The sequence below is a fragment of the Balaenoptera acutorostrata genome, chromosome 20, assembly GCF_949987535.1.
Source record: "Balaenoptera acutorostrata chromosome 20, mBalAcu1.1, whole genome shotgun sequence".
Taxonomy (NCBI): domain Eukaryota; kingdom Metazoa; phylum Chordata; class Mammalia; order Artiodactyla; family Balaenopteridae; genus Balaenoptera; species Balaenoptera acutorostrata.
The window spans coordinates 22,205,112-22,226,350 of record NC_080083.1 but is presented as its reverse complement, the minus strand read 5'-3'; the positions used below and the strand labels follow the sequence as shown (position 1 = coordinate 22,226,350).

At 40.1% G+C, this 21,239-nt stretch overlaps 1 protein-coding gene across 3 annotated transcripts in view; it reads left to right on the top strand.

Moving 5' to 3' along the window:
• DUSP14 (dual specificity phosphatase 14) overlaps positions 1 to 21,239 on the top strand; it is a 33,150-nt gene that overhangs the window by 10,249 nt on the left and 1,662 nt on the right. For 2 of the 3 annotated variants that reach the window (XM_057536864.1, XM_007190232.3), the window contains exon 2: positions 20,429 to 20,511. The exons of the other annotated variant lie outside the window; for it this stretch is intronic. The gene's annotated coding sequence lies outside the window, so the exon portion shown is untranslated. The remainder of the gene's footprint in view (positions 1 to 20,428; positions 20,512 to 21,239) is intronic. 3 annotated transcript variants of the gene reach the window in all.

Genomic DNA, 21,239 nt, shown 5'->3' with positions numbered 1-21,239 from the left:
GATGAGGACCAGATTAAAAAACTCAGTTCCAAATGTAAACAGATTGCCCCCTGATACCCAAATAAATACATACGTTCACCTTTTATAGATAGTTATTTATAGTCTCTTCTCTCTACTTATTCTGTTTCCAACATGAGAATCTATGAACTTATCATGTGGAACTAAACTTCTAAAGAATGTGCATCTCTGTCACTATTAGCATGCTTTTTTTCCTTGCTCTCATCAAGTGGACTCTGTGTCCTCCTTTGGACTGTGGTATATTCTCCATCCAGCAGCTGGCTAGTGTCTTAAAATGATCAGCCTTTGTTAGGCTCAGTTCATGGGCTGGTGGTCCACATGAGGATATCGAGATGTCAGCCAGGTCACGACTACACAGGCAGTTGCTCTACAGCTACACACTGGGGGAATATCTGTGGCCAAACTAAAATGGTGATTCTCAGATTCTTTAGTTCTATGTGTATTATGTGTATTTATCCTCTTTCTAGCCATCTTATCAGTGAAATTATATGGTGGGAAAAGCAAAACAACCCCTCCTCCAAATGTAAGATGTTGAGGTGTTTCAGCAAACTACTAAAGCTTTTCAGATAACTGAGAACAATTTGTGAATATCTTTTATTTCATTTTATTTTAACATGAATATAACTCAATACTTGAATTCTATTCTTAATTTTTTAAAAAATAAATTTATTTTATTTTATTTATTTTTGGCTGCATTGGGTCTTCGTTGCTGCGTGCAGGCTTTCTCTAGTTGTGGGGAGGGGGGCTACTCTTCGTTGCAGTGCGCGGGCTTCTCATTGCGGTGGCTTCTCGTTGTGGAGCAAGGGCTCTAGGCGCGCGGGCTTCAGTAGTTGTGGCACATGGGCTCAGTAGTTGTGGCTCCCGGGCTCTAGAGTGCAGGCTCAGTAATTGTGGCACATGGGCTTAGTTGCTCCGCGGTATGTGGGATCTTCTTGGACCAGGGCTCGAACCCGTGTCCCCTGCATTGGCAGGCAGATTCTTAACCACTGCACCACCAGGGACGTCCCTATTCTTAATGTTTTATCAGAAAGTTTTTTCCCTTGAATTTTGCCACACTGATTTTTATTTGTAAGAGTATTTTAACTTCTTTCCCCATTGGAACACATTTCTGATTTAATAACAAAACGTAATGAGAAAAGTAGTATTTATTTACAACAATGTAGGCTAAAATACCTCTATTTTATTTTTATTTATTATTTTTTTAATGAATTTATTTTATTTATTTTTGGCTGCGTTGGGTCTTTGTTGCTGCGCGTGGGCTTTCTCTAGTTGCAGCGAGCGGGGGCTACTCTTCGTTGTGGTGCGCGGGCTTCTCATTGCAGTGTCTTCTCTTGTGGAGCATGGGCTCTAGGCGTGCGAGCTTCAGTAGTTGTGGCATGCGGGCTCAGTAGTTGTGGCTCGCAGGCTCCAGAGTGCAGGCTCAATAGTTGTGGACCAGGGCCGAACCCATGTCCCCTGCATTGGCAGGCAGATTCTTAACCACTGCACCACCAGGGAAGCCCACCTCTCTTTTAAAAAGGGTGACTTTAAGAGTTTTTTTTTTTTTGAAAGAACTAGATAAACATTTACTTTAATGGAAGAAGAAAATGTGATTACGTAGGCTTTTCATGTATTAAAAAATAAAAACAACGTAGGCCTCCAGTATATACTGCGAACCTCTGAAATCCCTAAAGCTGAAAATATCTTAGATCATTTTACATGGTCATCTCTAGCACCACTGTGGCCATTTTTCTGCTTATGCAACATGAGGAGAAAAAGCAGTAGATAGAATTTCAGTTCTTTAACTCCTGATTCTAGTGATTTTTGTTATTAAAAAAAACAAAAAAGTAGCTTCTGTGGCAGTGGGATGGATGCTCTGAATAGACTGTGACTCCAGGTAGCAGTTCTGCACCTGCTGCCGGTATAGACGCAGGTGCCGCATTCCAGGAGCTCTCCAGAGCAGGGAGCAGGCACTTGTTAATAGCTTATGCATTATTGAGATTACAGGCCCACTGCGTAGACACTAATTCTGCATTTTATTTAGCACTTAGCACTTTGATGTTCGTTATTCAAAGAGACCAGCATCATCCCTGACATTTCTTATAACTTGTTAAAAAAAACCCCCAAAACAAAAAACACCTCTCTGGGGTTGGTTTAGGACACCTCCTCTTTTTTGTCTTTCACCTCACACCACCCCCATTCCCCTGGCCAGGAAAGCATTTTTCCCTCCAAGAAGTAAATGCAGCTGCCAGAGCAATTTGGGAGGGCTGAGTTGAACACCATGGACAGCGACATGAACATTCCTTGGTGTTCTCTCTGGTCATCCTTGTCCCAGAGACCAGTGTGCTGCAGTGGGAGTGGTGCTGTCACTCAGAGGGCATCTTGCAATCATTGATCCCTCAAACATGGTCAGTCTTTTTTTTTTTTTAAATAAATAAATAAATTTATTTATTTTTGGCTGCATTGGGTCTTCATTGCTGTGCGTGGGCTTTCTCTAGTTGCGGCGAGCGGGGGCTACTCTTTGTTGCGGTGTGCGGGCTTCTCATTGTCGTGGCTTCTCTTGTTGCGGACAACGGGCTCTAGTCACGCAGGCTTCAGTAGTTGTGGCACGTGGGCTCAGTAGTTGTGGCTTGCGGGCTCTAGAGCTCAGGCTCAGTAGTTATGGCGCACGGGCTTAGTTGTTCCGCGGCATGTGGGATCTTCCTGGGCCAGGGCTCGAACCTGTGTCCCTTGTGTTGGCAGGCAGATTCTTAACCACTGCACCACCAAGGAAGCCCATGGTCAGTCTTTTACTCTCCTAATAGATAGCCTTCTCTGTTTTCCTGTACACATTCACTAAGTTGATTTTGACACACTTGTGATGTAATATGCATGTTTTCTTTTATTCATTATGATCAGAATCTGCTAATCTTAGAAATGAAGCAAACTAGGGCTCCTTGTTGTGCCTACTCTGGGACTGCTCCTTGCTGAGGTCCCTCTGCTATCAGGAGAGCATTCTGGGTCCTGAAAGGTGTACCTGTCTGTGGCAGTATTTTCCTCTTCTGGGCAATTGGAGAAACCGGAGCAGCCCATTTGGGGTCAGTCTTCTCTGTGTGTAGCATTTGAACATGTCCTGCTTAGGCAGATCTAAGGCCCCTCATGCACTGAAGGTGCTGGTGGTGTGGGAGTCCTGTAGGGCAGGTAGTGAGGCTGCAGCCACCCCCGCACAGGCACAGAGAAGCGCTGTGTGGGCTTGAGCAAGGGATCCAGACACCTTGGATCTTTTCTTGGCCCTGTGACTTGTCTTCTCCAAGTTGAAATCATCTCACTCTTTCTGAACCTTGTATTTTTCGATCTGTAAAAGGGGTCGGGAGTGTTGGTCAGAGGAGCATCTGTATATCTGTGCCCTCTGAGTGCTCTCTGGCAGAAGTTGTTTTTCTAACCTTGGACTCAGCTTTGGCATTTTAAGCAGGTTTTTGGCACGAGACTGGCTAGCAGCAGCAGGGAGGGAGCATCATGTCTGTCTCACTTGGATTCTGCCCTGAGGACTCACAATCTGCGTTCTTTTCCCTGCAGCGCCAAGCACCCTATCACTGCCCGACGAATGGGAGTTAACTGAGTAAAGCTAGGCTTTCAGCCCACCCATCACTTACCCATGACCCTTGATGAAGACCCTTCTGCTGAAAAGGCCAGTGAGCCTGGGACACAGGCCTCAGGAGGGCAAGTGGCTTTCCCAAAAGGATAATTATTTGGGAGACCACAAGACTGAGTCTCTCTTAGTTAGACAGTAACTAGATAACCTGGTTGGAAATTTGATTAGCATCTTCCACACTGAGGATGGAGTTTTCACCAGCAGTTCAAAAGCCTAACTTTGTGTGTTTATTACCATGGTGACTTTGCTTTTTAAACTATTAGGATTCTGCCAGGGAAAGACTTGGAAGTGGCATGAGACTGTGCTGTGCTGCAGGACAGGCTGTTCTTTTTTTTTTTTTTTTTTTTTAATTAATTAATTAATTAATTTATGGCTGTGTTGGGTCTTCGTTTCTGTGCGAGGGCTTTCTCTAGTTGTGGCAAGTGGGGGCCACTCTTCATCGCGGTGCGCAGGCCTCTCACTATCGCGGCCTCTCCCGTTGCGGGGCACAGGCTCCAGACGCGCAGGCTCAGTAGTTGTGGCTCACGGGCCTAGTTGCTCCGCGGCATGTGGGATCCTCCCAGACCAGGGCTCGAACCCGTGTCCCCTGCATTGGCAGGCAGATTCTCAACCACTGCGCCACCAGGGAAGCCCCAGGCTGTTCTTATAAAGTTCTGCCCGTTTCCATGCATATCTGACCCTCACATCCGCACACATTTCCTTATGCGACTACTTCCTTGTTCGTCTTCATGATGCAATTTCACCTATATATGTCTGTGTACCTCTGTATCATTGGTCAGCAGATGTGGTCCCCAAACGAGGGGTGGTAAGCTTGGGCGAGGCAGCTCCCTTCAGGCAAGGGCGGTTTCTGGGGAGAGACTTGTGATCCGTCGGCACCTGCATTCTGAGAGCCTCAGTCTTGAAGGGGAATCTGGGTGGCACACCACAGCATCCACCTCTGCAGCGGTTCTCAAAGTGTGTCCTCTGGCCCGCAGCATCAGCGTCACCTGGGAAATAAGTGCCAGCTCTAGAGCCCCTCTCCAGAACTACTAAATCAGAAACTCTGGGGGCGGGGCTTAGCAATCTGTTTTAACAAGCCCTCCAGGTGATTCTGATGCATGCCAAGTGTGAGAACCACTGCAGTATAAAGCTGGAATTATTTTAATTTTTTAAATTGAGGTATAATTGATATAGAACATTGTGTCAGTTTCAGGTGTACAACATGATTCGATATTTGTGTATATTGCAAAATGATCACCATGGTAAGTCTAGTTAACATCTGTCACCATACATAGTTAACAAAATTTTTTTTCCTGTGATGAGAACTTTTAAGATTAAGTTGCTCTCTTAGCAACTTTCAAATGTGCAGTACAGTATTAACTATAGTCACCATGCTGTACATCACATCCTCATGACTTACTTTATAACTGGAAGTTTGTATCTTTTAACCTCCTTCACCCATTTAGCCCCCACCTCTGACAGCCAACAATCTGTTCTCTGTATCTATGAGCTCTTTTTTTTTAAAGATTCCATGTATAACTGATGCTATACGGTATTTGTCTTTCTCTGACTTACTTCACTTAGCATAATGCTCTCAAGATCTATCTGTGTTGTTGTAAATGGCAAGATTTCCTTCTTTTTTATGGCTGATTAATATTCCATGGTGTGTGTGTGTGTATATATATATATACATATATACACACCACATTTTCTTTATCCGTTCATCCATCCATGGACACTTAGGTTGTTTCCATGTCTTGGCAGTGAACATGGGGGTGCATATGTCTTCTTGAGTTAGTGTTTTCATTTTTGTTGGATAAATACCCAGAAATGGAATTGCTAGATCATATGGTAATTCTATTTTTAACTTTTCAAGGACTCTCCATACTGTTTTCTGTAGTGGCTGCACCAATTTACATTCCCATAAACAGTGCACGAGGGTTCCTTTTTCTCCACATCCTTGCTAACACTTGTTATTTCTTGTCTTTTCGATAATAGCCATTATAACAGGTGTGAAGTGATATCTCATTGTGGTTTTGATTTGCATTTCCCTGATGATTAGTGATGTTGAATACCTTTTTTTTTTTTTTTTTTAAATTTCTGAGATATACATTTTAAAGTAATAACTAGGATTATTACTTATAACATTATACCAGAACATATAAGATTTTTAGAAGTTTCCTGTAATATCTGAAACATTTATATTAACATATTTCCATACATATTTCCATACAAATACAAATATAAGATTTTTAGAAATTTCATGTAATGTCTGAAACATTTATATTAACATATTTCCATACATATTTCCATACAAATACAAATATAAGATTTTTAGAAATTTCATGTAATGTCTGAAACATTTATATTAACATATTTCCATACAAATAACCCAATGAAAGTTTAGTATTAGTTGTTTTGTTTGTTTTTTTATACTGCAGGTTCTTATTAGGCATCAGTTTTATACACATCAGTGTATACATGTCAATCCCAATCGCCCAATTCAGCACACCACCATCCCCACCTCACCGCCGTTTTCCCCCCTTGGTGTCCATATGTCCATTCTCTACATCTGCGTCTCAACTTCTGCCCTGCAAACTGGTTCATCTGTACCATTTTTCTAGGTTCCACATACATGCATTAATATACGATATTTGTTTTTCTCTTTCTGACTTACTTCACTCTGTATGACAGTCTCTAGATCCATCCACGTCTCAACAAATGACTCAATTTCGTTCCTTTTTATGGCTGAGTAATATTCCATTGTATATATGTACCACAACTTCTTTATCCATTCGTCTGTTGATGGGCATTTAGGTTGCTTCCATGACCTGGCTATTGTAAATAGTGCTGCAATGAACATTCGGGTGCATGTGTCTTTTTGAATTACGGTTTTCTCTGGGTATATGCCCAGTAGTGGGATTGCTGGGTCATATGGTAATTCTATTTTTAGTTTTTTAAGGAACCTCCATACTGTTCTCCATAGTGGCTGTATCAATTTACATTCCCACCAACAGTGCAAGAGGGTTCCCTTTTCTCCACACCCTCTCCAGCATTTGTTGTTTGTAGATTTTCTGATGATGCCCATTCTAACAGGAGTGAGGTGATACCTCATTGTAGTTTTGATTTGCATTTCTCTAATAATTAGTGATGTTGAGCATCTTTTCATGTGCTTCGTGGCTGTCTGTATGTCTTCTTTGGAGAAATGTCTATTTAGGTCTTCTGCCCATTTTTGGATTGGGGTGTTTGTTTCTTTGACATTGAGCTGAATGAGCTGTTTATATATTTTGGAGATTAATCCTTTGTCCGTTGATTCATTTGCAAATATTTTCTCCCATTCTGAGGGTTGTCTTTTCGTCTTGTTTATGGTTTCCTTTGCTGTGCAAAAGCTTTGAAGTTTCATTAGGTCCCACTTGTTTATTTTTGTTTTTATTTCCATTACTCTAGGAGGTGGATCAAAAAAGATCTTGCTGTGATTTATGTCAAAGAGTGTTCTTCCTATGTTTTCCTCTAAGAGTTTTATAGTGGCCAGTCTTATATTTAGGTCTCTAATCCATTTTGAGTTTATTTTTGTGTATGGTGTTAGGGAGTATTCTAATTTCATTCTTTCACATGTAGCTCTCCAGTTTTCCCAGCACCACTTATTGAAGAGACTGTCTTTTCTCCATTGTATATCTTTGCCTCCTTTGTCATAGATTAGTTGACCATAGGTGCGTGGGTTAATCTCTGGGCTTTCTATCTTGTTCCATTGATCTATGTTTCTGTTTTTGTGCCAGTACCATATTGTCTTGATTACTGTAGCTTTGTAGTATAGTCTGAAGTCAGGGAGTCTGATTCCTCCAGCTCCATTTTTTTGCCTCAAGACTGCTTTGGCTATTCGGGGTCTTTTGTGTCTCCATACAAATTTTAAGATGATTTGTTCTAGTTCCGTAAAAAATGCCCTTGGTAATTTGATAGGGATTGCATTGAATCTGTAGATTGCTTTGGGTAGTATACTCACTTTCACAATGTTGATTCTTCCAATCCAAGAACATGGTATATCTCTCCATCTGTTGGTATCATCTTTAATTTCTTTCATCAGTGTCTTATAGTTTTCTGCATACAGGTCTTTTGTCTCCCTAGGTAGGTTTATTCCTAGGTATTTTATTCTTTTTGTTGCAATGGTAAATGGGAGTGTTTCCATAATTTCTCTTTCAGATTTTTCATCATTAGTGTATAGGAATGCAAGAGATTTCTGTGCATTAATTTTGTATCCTGCAACTTTACCATATTCATTAATTAGCTCTAGCAGTTTTCTGGTGGCAGTTTTAGGATTCTCTATGTATAGTATCATGTCATCCGCAAACAGTGACAGTTTTACTTCTTCTTTTCCAATTTGTATTCCTTTTATTTCTTTTTCTTCTCTGATTGCCGTGGCTAGGACTTCCAGAACTATGTTGAATAATAGTGGTGAGAGTGGACATCCTTGTCTCGTTCCTGATCTTAGAGGAAATGCTTTCAGTTTTTCACCATTGAGAATGATGTTTGCTGTGGGTTTGTCATATATGGCCTTTATTATGTTGAGGTAGGTTCCCTCTATGCCCACTTTCTGGAGAGTTTTTATCATAAATGGGTGTTGAATTTTGTCAAAAGCTTTTTCTGCATCTATTGAGATGATCATATGGTTTTTATTCTTCAATTTGTTAATATGGTGTATCACATTGATTGATTTGCGTATATTGAAGAATCCTTGCATCCCTGGGATAAATCCCACTTGATCATGGTGTATGATCCTTTTAATGTGTTGTTGGATTCTGTTTGCTAGTATTTTGTTGAGGATTTTTGCATCTATATTCATCAGTGATATTGGTCTGTAATTTTCTTTTCTTGTAGTGTCTTTGTCTGGTTTTGGTATCAGGGTGATGGTGGCCTCATAGAATGAGTTTGGGAGTGTTCCTTCCTCTGCAATTTTTTGGAAGAGTTTGAGAAGAATGGGTGTTAGCTCTTCTCTAAATGTTTGATAGAATTCACCTGTGAAGCCATCTGGTCCTGGACTTTTGTTTGTTGGAAGATTTTTAATCACAGTTTCAATTTCATTACTTGTGATTGGTCTGTTCATATTTTCTGTTTCTTCCTGATTCAGTCTTGGAAGGTTATACCTTTCTAAGAATTTGTCCATTTCTTCCAGGTTGTCCATTTTATTGGCATAAAGTTGCTTGTAGTAGTCTCTTAGGATGTTTTGTATTTCTGCGGTGTCTGTTGTAACTTCTCCTTTTTCATTTCTGATTTTATTGATTTGAGTCCTCTCCCTCTTTTTCTTGATGAGTCTGGCTAATGGCTTATCAATTTTGTTTATCTTCTCAAAGAACCAACTTTTAGTTTTATTGATCTTTGCTATTGTTTTCTTTGTTTCTATTTCATTTATTTCTGCTCTGATCTTTATGATTTCTTTCCTTCTGCTAACTTTGGGTTTTGTTTGTTCTTCTTTCTCTAGTTTCTTTAGGTGTAAGGTTAGATTGTTTACTTGAGATTTTTCTTGTTTCTTTAGGTAGGCTTGTATAGCTATAAACTTCCCTCTTAGAACCGCTTTTGCTGCGTCCCATAGGTTTTGGGTCGTCGTGTTTTCATTGTCATTTGTCTCTAGGTATTTTTTTATTTCCTGTTTGATTTCTTCAGTGATCTCTTGGTTATTTAGTAACGTATTGTTTAGCCTCCATGTGTTTGTCTTTTTTACGTTTTTTTCCCTGTAATTCATTTCTAATCTCATAGCGTTGTGGTCAGAAAAGATGCTTGATATGATTTCAATTTTCTTAAATTTACTGAGGCTTGATTTGTGACCCAAGATGTGATCTATCCTGGAGAATGTTCCGTGCGCACTTGAGAAGAACGTGTAATCTGCCGTTTTTGGATGGAATGTCCTATATATATCAATTAAATCTATCTGGTCTATTGTGTCATTTAAAGCTTCTGTTTCCTTATTTATTTTCATTTTGGATGATCTGTCCATTGGTGTAAGTGAGGTGTTAAAGTCCCCCACTATTATTGTGTTACTGTCGATTTCCTCTTTTATAGCTGTTAGCAGTTGCCTTATGTATTGAGGTGCTCCTATGTTGGGTGCATATATATTTATAATTGTTATATCTTCTTCTTGAATTGATCCCTGGATCATTATGTAGTGTCCTTCCTTGTCTCTTGTAACATTCTTTATTTTAAAGTCTATTTTATCTGATATGAGTATAGCTACTCCAGCTTTCTTTTGATTTCCATTTGCATGGAATATCTTTTTCCATCCCCTCACTTTCAGTCTGTATGTGTCCCTAGGTCTGAAGTGGGTCTCTTGTAGACAGCATATATATGGGTCTTGTTTTTGTATCCATTCAGCCAGTCTATGTCTTTTGGTTGGGGCATTTAATCCATTCACGTTTAAGGTAATTATCGAAATGTATGTTCCTATGACCATTTTCTTAATTGTTTTGGGTTTGTTTTTGTAGGTCCTTTTCTTCTCTTGTGTTTCCCACTTAGAGAAGTTCCTTTAGCATTTGTTGTAGAGCTGGTTTGGTGGTGCTGAATTCTCTTAGCTTTTGCTTGTCTGTAAAGCTTTTGATTTCTCCATCAAATCTAAATGAGATCCTTGCTGGGTAGAGTAATCTTGGTTGTAGGTTCTTCCCTTTCATCACTTTAAGTATATCATGCCACTCCCTTCTGGCTTGCAGAGTTTCTGCTGAGAAATCAGCTGTTAACCTTATGGGAGTTCCCTTGTATGTTATTTGTCGTTTTTCCCTTGCTGCTTTCAGTAATTTTTCTTTGTCTTTAATTTTTGCCACTTTGATTACTATGTGTCTCGGCGTGTTTCTCCTTGGGTTTATTCTGTATGGGACTCTCTGCGCTTCCTGGACTTGGGTGGCTATTTCCTTTCCCATGTTAGGGAAGTTTTCGACTATAATCTCTTCAAATATTTTCTCTGGTCCTTTCTCTCTCTCTTCTCCTTCTGGGACCCCTATAATGCGAATGTTGTTGCGTTTAATGTTGTCCCAGAGGTCTCTTAGGCTGTCTTCATTTCTTTTCATTCTTTTTTCTTTAGTCTGTTCCGCAGCAGTGAATTCCACCATTCTGTCTTCCAGGTCACTTATCCGTTCTTCTGCCTCAGTTATTCTGCTATTGATTCCTTCTAGTGTAGTTTTCATTTCAGTTATTGTATTGGTCATCTCTGTTTGTTTGTTCTTTAATTCTTCTAGGTCTTTGTTAATCATTTCTTGCATCTTCTCAATCTTTGCCTCCATTCTTATTCCGAGGTCCTGGATCATCTTCACTATCATTATTCTGAATTCTTTTTCTGGAAGGTTGCCTATCTCCACTTCATTTAGTTGTTTTTCTGGGGTTTTTTCTTGTTCCTTCATCTGGTACATAGCCCTCTGCCTTTTCATCTTCTCTGTCTTTGTGTAACTGTGGTTTTTGGTCCACAGGCTGCAGGATTGTAGTTTTTCTTGCTTCTGTTGTCTGCCCTCTGGTGGTTGAGGCTATCTAAGAGGCTTGATGGGAGGCTCTGGTGGTGGGTAGAGCTGACTCGAATACCTTTTATGTACTTGTTCACCATCTGTATTTCTTCTTTGGGAAAATGTCTATTCAGATCCTCTGTGCATTTTTTTAAAATTTTATTTATTTATTTATTTATTTATGTATTTATGGCTGTGTTGGGTTTTCGTTTCTGTGTGAGGGCTTTCTCCAGTTGCGGCAAGCGGGGGCCGCTCTTCATTGTGGTGCGTGGGCCTCTCACTATCGCAGCCTCTCTTGTTGCGGAGCACAGGCTCCAGACACGCAGGCTCAGTAGTTGTGGCTCACGGGCCTAGTTGCTCCGCGGCATGTGAGATCTTCCCAGGCCAGGGCTCGAACCCGTGTCCCCTGCATTGGCAGGCAGATTCTCAACCACTGTGCTACCAGGGAAGCCCCAATCACATCCTGTGTTTCATTCTAGGAGTTCTAGGGTTTCAGGTCTTAACATTTAACTCTTTAATACACTTTGAGTTGTTTTTTTTTGTATGGTATAAGATAGTGGTCCAGTTGCATTCTTTTGTGGTGTTCAGTTTTCCCAACACCATTTATTGAAGAAGCTGTCCTTTCCCCATTGTATAGTCTTGGTTCCTTTGTTGTAAATTAACTGACCATATACACATGGGTTTATTTCTGGGTTCTATTCCGTTTCATTGATCTATTTGTTTTTATGCTGTTGCCATACTGTTTTGATTACTATAGCTTTGTAATATAGTTTGAAATCAGGGCGTGTGATACCGCCCAGCTTTGTTCTTGTTTCTCAAGATTGCTTTGGCTATTCAGGGACTTTCTGTTTCCATACAAATTTTATGATTGTTTATTTCTGTGAAAATGCCATTTGATAGGCATTTGATAATTTTGATAGAAAGTTGATAGGGATTGCACAGAATCTGTAGATTGCTTTGGGTAGTATGGACATTGTAACAATATTAATCCAGTTCATGAGCACCAAATATATCTTTCTATTTATTTGTGTGTTCTTCAGTTTCTTTTATAAATGTCTTACAGTTTTCAGTATACAGGTCTTTCACTTCCTTGGTCAAATTTATTCCTTAAATATTTTATTTTTCCTGATGCAGTTTTAAATGGAATTGTTTTCCTAATTTCTCTTTCTGATAGTTCACTATTAATCCATAGAAATGCAACAGATTTCTGTATACTGATTTTGTATTCTACTTTACTGAATTCATTGATTAGTTCTAACTTTTTTTGTGTGTGTCCAGTCTTTAGGATTTTCTATATATAATATGTCATCTGAAAATAGTGACAGTTTTACTCCTTCTTTCTGATCTGAATGCTTTTTATTTCTTTTTCTTGCCTAATTGTTCTGGCTAGGACTTCTAATACCATGTTGAATAAAAGTGGCAGGAATGGGCATCCCAGTCTCTTTCCTGATCTTAGAGGAAAAGCTTTCAGCTTTTCATCACTGAGTATGATGTAAGCTGTGGACTTGTTATATATATGGCCTTTATTATGTTGAGGTATGTTCCCTCTATACCTGCTTTGTTAAGAGTTTTTATCATAAGTGGATGTTGCATTTTGTCAGATGCTTTTTCTGTACCTATTGAGATGATCATGTGATTTTTATCCTTTTCTTAATGTGGTGTATCACATTGATTGATTTGTGGATGTTGTACCATCCTTGCATCCATGGGATAAATTCCACCAGATCATGGTGTATGATCCTTTTAGTATATTATTGAATTTAGTTTGCTGCTATTTTGTTGAGGATTTTTCCATTATGTTTATCAGAGATATTGGCCTGTAACTTTTTTTGTGTGTGTGGTGCCCTTGTCTGGTTTTGGTAGTAATGTAACTCTGGCCTTGTAGGATGAGTTTGGAAGTGTTTGCTCCTCTTCTGTGTTTTGGAAGAGTTTGAGGATTGGTATGTATTCTTTTTTTTTTTTTTTTTTTCCCCAGAGACAGCTAAAATCAGAGTAGAAGATCTCTGTGAGGTTCATGAGCAGGAGCTGAGTTTCTTTTTTTAAAAATATTTATTTATTGGGCTTCCCTGGTGGCGCAGTGGTTGAGAATCTGCCTGCTAATGCAGGGGACACGGGTTCGAGCCCTGGTCTGGGAAGATCCCACATGCCACGGAGCAGCTGGGCCCGTGAGCCACAATTGCTGAGCCTGCGCGTCTGGAGCCTGTGCCCCGCGACGGGAGGGGCCGCGATAGAGAAAGGCCCGCGCACCGCGATGAAGGGCGGTCCCCGCACCGCGATGAAGAGTGGCCCCCGCTTGCCGCAACTGGAGAAAGCCCTCGCACGAACCGAAGACCCAACACAGCCAAAAATAAATAAATAAATAAAATAAATAAATAAGAAAATCCTTAAAAAAAAAAAAAAAAAATATTTATTTATTTATTTATGGCTGTGTTGGGTCTTCGTTTCTGTGCGAGGGCTTTCTCTAGTTGTGGCAAGTGGGGGCCACTCTTCATCGCGGTGCGCGGGCCTCTCACTATCGCGGCCTCTCTTGTTGCGGAGCACAGGCTCCAGACGCGCAGGCTCAGTAATTGTGGTTCATGGGCCCAGCTGCTCCGTGGCATGTGGGATCTTCCCAGACCAGGGCTCGAACCCGTGTCCCCTGCATTGGCAGGCAGATTCTCAACCGCTATGCCACCAGGGAAGCCTGGTATGTATTCGTTTTCTTTTTTAAAAAAATTTATTTGGCTGTGCTGGGTCTTAGTTGCAGCACATGGGATCTTCGTTGTGCAGGCTCTTAGTTGTGGCATACGGGATCTAGTTCTCTGACCAGGGGTCGAACCCAGGCCCCCTGCCTTGGGAGCACAGAGTCTTAACCACTGGACCACCAGGGAAGTCCCTAGTATGTATTCTTTAAATATTTGGTTGAATTCACCAGAAAAGCTGACTGTGTCCCGTACTTTTGTTTGTTGAGGGGTTTTTGATTATGGATTCAATCTTCTTCCTAGTTATTGGTCTGTTCAGATTTTCTTTTTCTTCATGATTCAGCCTTGGTGTATAATTGTTAATAGTAGTCTCTTATGATCTTTCGTATTTCTGTGGTATCAGTTGTAAAATTTCTTCCTTCACTTCTGATTTTGAGTCCTCTTGTCTTTTTTTGTGTGTGTGTGAGTCTCGCTAAAGGTTTGCCAATTTTATCTTTTCAAAGAGTTTCTCTTAGTTTCATTCATCTTTTCTACAGTGTTGTCTTTTTAGTTTCTATTTATTTTCATTCTGATCTTTGTTATTTCCTTCCTTTTACTGACTTGGGTTTTCATTTGTTCTTTTTCTAGTTCCTTGAAGTGTAAAGTTACGTTCTTTTTTTAAAAAATAATTCATTTATTTTATTTTTGGCTGTGTTGGGTCTTCATTGCTGTGTGTAGGCTTTCTCTAGTTGCGGTGAGCGGGGGTTGTGGTGTGTGGGCTTCTCATTGTGGTGGCTTCTCGTTGCAGAGCACGGGCTCTAGGTGCAAGGGCTTCAGTAGTTGTGGAGCGTGGGCTCAGTAGTTGTGGCTCGAGGGCTCTAGGGCGCAGGCTCAGTAGTTGTGGCACATGGGCTTAGTTGCTCCGCGGCATGTGGGATCTTCTTGGACCAGGGATCGAACCCATATCCCCTGCATTGGCAGGCAGATTCTTAACCACTGTGCTACCAGGGAAGTCCCTAAAGTTAGGTTCTTTATTTGAGATCTTCCTTGTTTCTTGATGTGTAGGCATTTACCATTATGAACTTCCCTCTTAGAAGTGCTTTTCCTGCATCCCGTAAGTTTTGGTATGCTGTATTTCCAATTTCATTTGTCTCAGGTATTTTTTTGATTTCTCTTTTGATTTCTTTTCTGACCCATTGGTTGTTCAGTAACATGTTGTTTAATCTCCACTTATTTGTGAATTTTCCAGTTTTCTTGTAATGATTTCTAGCTTCAGACTGTTGTGGTTCGAAAAGATGCTTGATGTGATTTCAATCTTAAGTTTATTAAGGCTTGTTTTGTGGCCTAATATATGTCCTAGAGATTGTTCCATGTGCACTTGAGAAGAATGTGTATTTTCTTGCTTTTGGATGAAGTGTTCTGTATATATGTGTTAAGTCTACCCGGTCTAATGTGTAGTTTAAAGCTGATGTGTCCTTACTGATATTCTGTCTGGATGGTCTATGCATTGACGAAAATGGGGTATTAAAGTCCCATATTATTGTATTGTTGTCTGTTTCTCCCTTGAGGTCTGTTAATATTGCTTTAATTAATTTACTTTTTTAAAATTTTGGCTGTGTGGTGCAGCATGCAGTATCTTAGCATGTGGGAACCTAGTTCCCTGACCAGGGATCAAACCCATGCCCCCTGCACTGGGAGCACAGAGTCTTAACCACTGGACCACCAGGGAAGTCCCAATATTGCTTTATATATTTAGATGCTCCTATGTTCAGTGCATAAATATTTACAACTATTATATCCTCTTGTTGGATTGACCCCATTTATCATTATGTAATGCCCTTCTTTGTCTCTATTTTAAAGTCTATTTTGTCTAAGTGTAGCTACCCCAGCTTTCTTTTGGCTTCCATTTGCATGGAATATCTTTTTCCATCCTTTCATTTTCAGTCTGTGTGTGTCCTTACATCTGAAGTGAGTGTGTGTATCCTTACATCTGAGGTAGGCAGCATGTCTTTTTTTTTTTAAATCCATTCAGCCCCTTTCTGTCTTCTGATTGCAGAATTTAGTCCATTTACATTTAAAGTAATTATTGATAAATATGTACATACTGCCATTTGGTTAATTGTTTTCTGGCTGTTTTGTAATTCCTCTGTCCCTTTCTTCTCTTGCTCTGCTACTTTGTGGTTTGATGATTTTCTTTGTGGTATGCTTAGATTCTTTTCTTCTTAGATCTTTTGTGAATCTGCTATAGGTTTTTGTGATTACCATGAGGCTAGGCTTACACATAACAACTTATAACAGTCTAAGTTTAAACTCATTCTAAAGCACATTTTTACTACTCCATCCCCCACATTTTTGTTTATGTCACACTTTATACCATTTTATCTTGTATATCCCTTAATTACACCATTTTATCTTGTATATCCCTTATTATATTTTTACTACTATATCTTTTAATCTCCATACTAGTTGTATGAGTAATTAATCCATACCACCTTTACATTATATTTTTCTAAAGTGTACTATAGTTACCTCTACCAGTGAGATTTATACTTCCATATGTTTTCCTGTTAACTAATTAGTGGCCTTTATTTTCAGCTTTAAAAAGTTGCGTTCATTCTTGTAAGGCCAGTTTAACTTTTGCTTGTCTGGAAAACTCTTTAAATTCTGAATGACAGCTTTGCTGGTATTCGTGTCTGGAAGTTTTTTCTTTCAACACCTTGAATATATCATGCCACTCCCTTCTGACCTGGAAAGTTTCTGCTGAAAAACTTGCTGATAGTCTTATGGGGGGTTCCCTTGTACATAACTAGTTGTATTCTTCTGGCTTTTAAAATTCTCTTGTGTTTTTACTTTTAACAATTTAATTATAATGTGTCTTGGTGTGGGTATCTTTGGGGTTTGGTTTATTTGGAACTCTCTGGATCTGGGTCTCTGTTTCCTTCCTTAGGTCAGGGACGTTTTTATCCCTTTTCTCTCTCTTTCTTCTCTTTCGGACCCCTATAATGTAAATGTTGGTCTGCTTGATGTTATCCCGTAAGTCCCTTAAGCAGTCTTCACTTTTTTTCATTCTTTTTTCTTTTTACTGCTCCAGTGGTTTGAGTTTTACTGCTCTGTGTTCAAGTTCACTGATCCTTTTTATGCTGTCATCTAGTCTGCTGTTGAACCCCTCTAGTGTATTTTTCAGTTAAGCTATTGTATTTTTCAGCTCTGTGACTTCTTTTTCATACTTCCTTATAGTTTCTGTCTCTTTGTTGAAGTTCTGTGTTCATCCATTATTTTCTCGAGTTAAGTGAGCATCTTTATGACCATGATTTTGAACTCTTTTTAACAGGTAAACCACTTATCTCCATTTCATTAATGACTTTTTCTGAGGTTTTATCTTGTTCTTTCATTTGGAGCATATTCCTCTACTTTTTCATCTGAATTTTAGACTCTCCCTGTTGATTTCTGTGCATTAGATAAAAGAGCCACCTCTCCCAGTCTTGGAGGAGTGACCTTGTGTAGGAGATGAATCTTACCATTCAACCCTGCCTTAATCTTGGTTGTCTCTCAAACCTTTGTGATTGTCCAAACAGACTATTTTATTTTTAGTGGCTTCCAGTAGTTGCAGGTGGGCCCAGACCTGTCAGTATTCGATAGGGAAGGGTCTCAGTCACCAGCTTTTAAAGTATGTAAATATACAGTCTTGTGGGATGACTAGCAGTAAGTCCCACTGTCTAACAGAGCCAGGTGATCTAGAAGTGTCCCTTGGGCAGCAGTGACAAAAATCAGGATACCAGATGAGTATACAAGTTCCTTTCTGGAAGATACCAGAGATGTGGAGTGAGGCAAAGGGTGAACGCGCAGATGGCGTCCACTGGCCTCTGTCCCCAGAGTGTGCCAAAGCAGAAGCTGGCCCCTTAGGCTGAAGCTCCAGGAAAAGCAAATAGGCCTCTTTCACAGAAAGACTGAGGGTGTGTTTCAGTTGGCTGTCTGTGTTGTGCCCCAGGGTTGGTAGCCAGCCAAGAACTGTGTTTGTCCCCAGAGCTAGGTGATCAAAAGGTGTCCCCTGGGTGGCAGCCACAAAAGCCAGGGCGCCAGACACACATAGAAGCTACTCTCCGAGAAACACTGGTGCTCTGGAACACAGCAGAGGGACAGCACAAAGACAGTGCCTGCCCTGTGAGGTCTTTGGAGAGGCTTACAGTAGACCCTTATATGTGTGTTTAATTAGAAGCCTGCCTCTTAGGTTGCAAGCTATAACTATTTTTTAAAAACTATTTAAAAATGTTAAATATGCACATGTCATAGGGCTCAGCCCTTCCACTCCTAGGTATTTAACCAAGAGAAAGGAAGGCATATGTCCACACACTTACCCATGAGTGTTTACATCAACTTTACTTGTACTAATCTAAAACTAGAAACGACCCATTTCCATCAGTAGGTGAAGAGATAAACCATGTTGTATCTGCACAATGGAATACTAGTCAGCAATAAAAAGGAATGACCTGTTGATAGACACAGCTTCATGGATGAATGTGAAAATAATTATGCTGAGTGAAAAGCCAGACCAAACAGAAAAACCCTACATTGTATGATTCCATTTTATAAGTCTAGAAAATGTAAACTGTAGTGACAGAAAGCAGATCAGTGGTTGCTTGGGAATGGGACTAGAGGGTGAGGGAGGGATGAATTATAAAGGAGCACGAGGAAATTCTGGGGGTGACGGATATGTTTATCATTTTGAGGTCATGGTGTCTTGAGTGTACACATGTGTCAAACCTCATCAAGTTGTACATCAAATTGTATGTCAGCTATGTCTCAACAGAGCTGTAAAAAATGTAAAAAAATGAAAATTTAAGTGCAGTGGTTATGTGGGAAAGGCCGAGGGACATACGGGGGAGGAACACTTTTTTTTTCCAGTTATTTATATTCTTTTCCATTATGGTTTATCACAGGATATTGAATATAGTTCCCTGTGCTATATAGTAGGACCTCATTGTTTATCCATCCTGTATATAATACTTTTCATCTGCTAATCCCCAACTCCCAATCCTTCCCCTCCACCCACCTTTGGCAACCACAAGTCTGTTCTCTAGGTCTGTAAGTCTGTTTCGTAGATATGCTCATTTATGTCGTATTTTAGATTCCACATATAAGTGATATCATATGGTATTTGTCTTTCTCTTTCTGACTTCGCTTAGAATGAGAATCTCTAGGTCCAGCCATGTTGCTGCAAATAGCATTATTTCATTCTTTTTTATGGCTGAGTAGTATTCCACTGTATATATGTACCACATCTTTATGCATTCATCTGTCGATAGACATTTAGATTGTTTCCATGTCTTGGCTATTGTAAATAGTGCTGCTATGAACATAAGGGTGTGTGTATCTTTTCAAATTATAGTTTTGTCTGGATATATGCCCAGGAGTGGGATTGCTGGATCATATGGCAACTCTATTTCCAGTTTTTTGAGGAACCTCCACACTGTTCTCCATAGTGGCTGCACCAGTTTACATTCCCACCAACAGTGTAGGAGGGTTCCCTTTTCTCCACACCCTCTCCAGCATTTGTTATTTGTAGACTTTTTGATGATGGCCATTCTGACTGATGTGAGGTGGTACCTTGTTGTCGTTTTGATTTGCATTTCTCTAATAATTAGCAGTGATGAGCATCTTTTCATGTGCTTACGGGCCGTCTGTATTTCTTTGGAGCAGTCTGTTTAGGTCTTCTGCCCATTTTTCAATTGTGTTGTTTTTTTGTTGAGTTGTATAAGCCGTTTGTATATACTGGAAATTAAGCCGTTGTCAGTGGCATCATTGGCAAATATTTTCTCCCAGTCTGTAGGTTGTTGTTTTGTTTATGGTTTCGTTTGATTTCTGTTGCCTTGGGAGACTGACCTAAGAGAACAGTGGTACAATTTATGTCAGAGAATGTTTTTGTCTGTGTTCTCTTCTAGGAGTTTTATGGTGTCATGTCTTATATTTAAGTCTTTAAGCCATTTCGAGTTATATTTTGTGAGGGTGTGTTCTGATTTCATTCATTTGCATGCCACTGGGGAAGGAACACATTTTTTTTTTTTTTTTTAGGAACACATTTTTAATGATACTGATTGGTGCTCATATTGTTACATAAATGAGTAAATAAGAGGGCCAACCTGGAAGAGAATACAAAATGAAAGCAATTTCAAATTGCTCTCCACCACCAGCACCTCCTGTAGTTGATGTTCATAGCTGCAGCCACTTCTGCAGCACGGCTCTTCGCAAAGCTGGCTGGCTGCGGGCACCTGGCCCGGCTGCTGCACCCACTGTAGCATCTAGCACGCTGCACACAGTCCCACACTGCCAGGTAGACTGTGGGCACAGGGAAGAGATTCCAGCTTGCTCTGCCTCTCTTGCTGGTCCCGTGAGCAGAGCCTTACATTTCAGTATGTTGTAGTCTCTGAATCTCCTCTCAAATTCATCTTGGTTGTGGCCAAAACGGCACTTAATATTTTTCACACCATGGGTTATGTGTCATTAACAAAAATCTGAGACTTGGGTTGATACTTCTTACTGGCACATTCTTTAAAGGCACATGGAGCTATATTTAACATGCTTTCCACTTCCTAGATTTATTCCAGTCAAACCCAATTTCGTAGTAAAAACCCAGGAGGAATTCTTTTGAACTTCCTGAGTGACCATATTCTTGCCTCTTTGTCTTTCTGCAGATCTGAGTTGCATCCACTCTGATCACCACTCACTCACTTAGGACCTTCCAGACGCAGGACTCCAGAGTAATCAGACTCCTCAAGTGAGTAGCCCCAGCACCACCAGTCTGTGGAACCAGGGATGTTCTTGTCTAACTGAAATCACTGTGGGCATCCCTACAGTACCCTGGGTGGGGATAGGCACACTTCTCAGAGGGCACAGTCTATAAAGTGGTATGAAAGACTATATAATATTGAATGTCTTTTATAACCACCACTGTACTAATGAAAGAATATAGATGTTCAAATGTTAAATTTTAATTCCAACACCTCTTAAGCCAGTGGGATACATCTTGGAGTTTAGAATTGGCTGAGGAAGGTGAAGTTATTTAGCCACACCCAGGGTCAGGTCAGCTAAAATGCTCATTAACTTAGACGAATGAATTTTTGAGACCATGGCCTTCAAATTGCCTAGGATTGTTTCCATGGAAATGACATAGCACAGGTATTCAAATGTCACAAATATGATAGAGTTAGCTATTTTTTAAATTATAAAGGGCTAAGGTGACCATATATCCTGGCTTTTCTGTAACTGATCCAATTAAGTATCTCTTTAGTCCACAAAGGCCATGTATTGGATGTATTACCTAAAGCGATATCGTTTTTATACTTTGTAAGTATAATCTATGTACTGTCTCTATGTCTAGATTTAGGTTTAGGAAAATATGGCCATCATATAGCTGTGGAGGTAGGCAAGAAGTATATGAAAGAACATGGCCACAGAAAGGATCACAAGTTCTGATTTCTTCCTGATTACCAGGGAATACCACTC